Here is a 1,557-nt window from a genome sequence, read left to right as displayed (position 1 = left end):
AGTAACCAAAGATATTACAAGAAGAAGTTACTTTATACCTTAAACTATGAAACTAGTAAAGCTTTAAAGATAAGTTCTCAAAGAACAAGTCACAAAGTTTCAAAGAACTCTCTCAAATATTATTAATATCAATCTCAATTGTCTTTAATGAATGAAAAGGACTCCTATATATAGGAGAAGGGGGAAGCACGTCCAAGACCCCTTATAAGAAGCTAAAAGGTCAGCCAAACCCTAGAAAGAAAATTACAAGGAATCCTACTCCAGAAAGGAAATAAAGTAACCTAACTAGGAACAAATTTAGTACTTCTAGGAAACAATTAAATGGTACTTAGGAGACCATAAATAGACTAAGGAAATATTAATAACCTATATATAAATAAAGAAATAAGGTAAATCCCAACTAGGAAAAGAAACTTGACAATCTTGAAAGTTTGACAAGCCATCTCTCAAAACTTTGGCAGAAAGCAACTCTTGTTGTGGCTGATTCTTGGACTCTTCTTGACCTTATTTTCACGAAATTGGACCTTAAAATTCCTCATCTTGGGCATGAATTTGGGCCACCAAATAATTGTAGCATTTGGACAATTCCTCTCCCTTGGGCTTGAGCTCTTCTTCCCCAATAAGACACCTTTGGATTAGCGATTGAAGCCCATTGAGCTTATCATTGAACACCTTGGTTTGAGATCTTGTTATGGGCCTTCTTGGAGTTTCTAAAGCTTCATCCTTGCCCTTCAATGGAGTAGAGCATCCATGGATGCTATCAGTCCCTGCCCTTTGTACACACCGCCCGATTGAATGATTCGGTGAAATGTTCAGATCGCGGCGATGTTGGCAGTTCGCTGACCGCAACGTCGCGAGAAGTCCATTGAACCTTATCATTTAGAGGAAGGAGAAGTCGTAACAAGGTTTCCGTAGGTGAACCTGCGAAAGGATCATTGTCGAAACTTGCAAAGCAGAACAACCCGCGAACACGTTTTAACAACTTGGGGGTGACGTGCACTCATCGTGGCCCCTCCCGTTCCGAACTTGCGCGGTCGTTTGGCGACTAACGAACCCTGGCGCGGCAATCGCCAAGGAATACTAAAATTGACAGCCCTCCCCTCGCTCCCCGTTCATAAAGCATGCGGGGGGACGTGTGCTGCTCTTTAAACTTAAACGACTCTCGGCAACGGATATCTCGGCTCTCGCATCGATGAAGAATGTAGTGAGATGCAATACTTGGTGTGAATTGCAGAATCCCGTGAACCATCGAGTCTTTGAACGCAAGTTGCGCCCGAAGCCATTAGGCCGAGGGCACATCTGCCTGAGCGTCACGCATCGCGTCCCCCCTGCAAGCCGCAAGGCATAGCGCGGGTCGGAAGTTGTCCTCCTGTACGCCTCGAGTGCGCGGCTAGGCTAAATACGAGTCCACGTTGACAGACGTAGCAGCAAGTGGTGGTTGAAACTCAACTATCTCTTGTTGTCGCGGCTACAACCCGTCGTGCATCCAGACTCCCAGACCCTGATTGCGCCTATGCACTCCCACAGCAACCCCAGGTCAGGCGGGATTACCCGCTG

General features: G+C 45.5%; 1 non-coding gene across 1 annotated transcript; it reads left to right on the top strand.

The window, feature by feature from the left end:
- The first annotated feature begins 1,157 nt into the window (after positions 1 to 1,157).
- LOC125861061 (5.8S ribosomal RNA) lies at positions 1,158 to 1,313 on the top strand. The gene has a single exon (XR_007445931.1). It is a non-coding gene; the product is annotated as a 5.8S ribosomal RNA (ribosomal RNA).
- Positions 1,314 to 1,557: the final 244 nt, after the last annotated feature.

Source organism: Solanum stenotomum, chromosome 3, assembly GCF_019186545.1.
Source record: "Solanum stenotomum isolate F172 chromosome 3, ASM1918654v1, whole genome shotgun sequence".
NCBI classification, from domain to species: domain Eukaryota; kingdom Viridiplantae; phylum Streptophyta; class Magnoliopsida; order Solanales; family Solanaceae; genus Solanum; species Solanum stenotomum.
The sequence above is the reverse complement of the archived record's forward strand: the minus strand, read 5'-3'. Positions and strand labels throughout refer to the sequence as shown.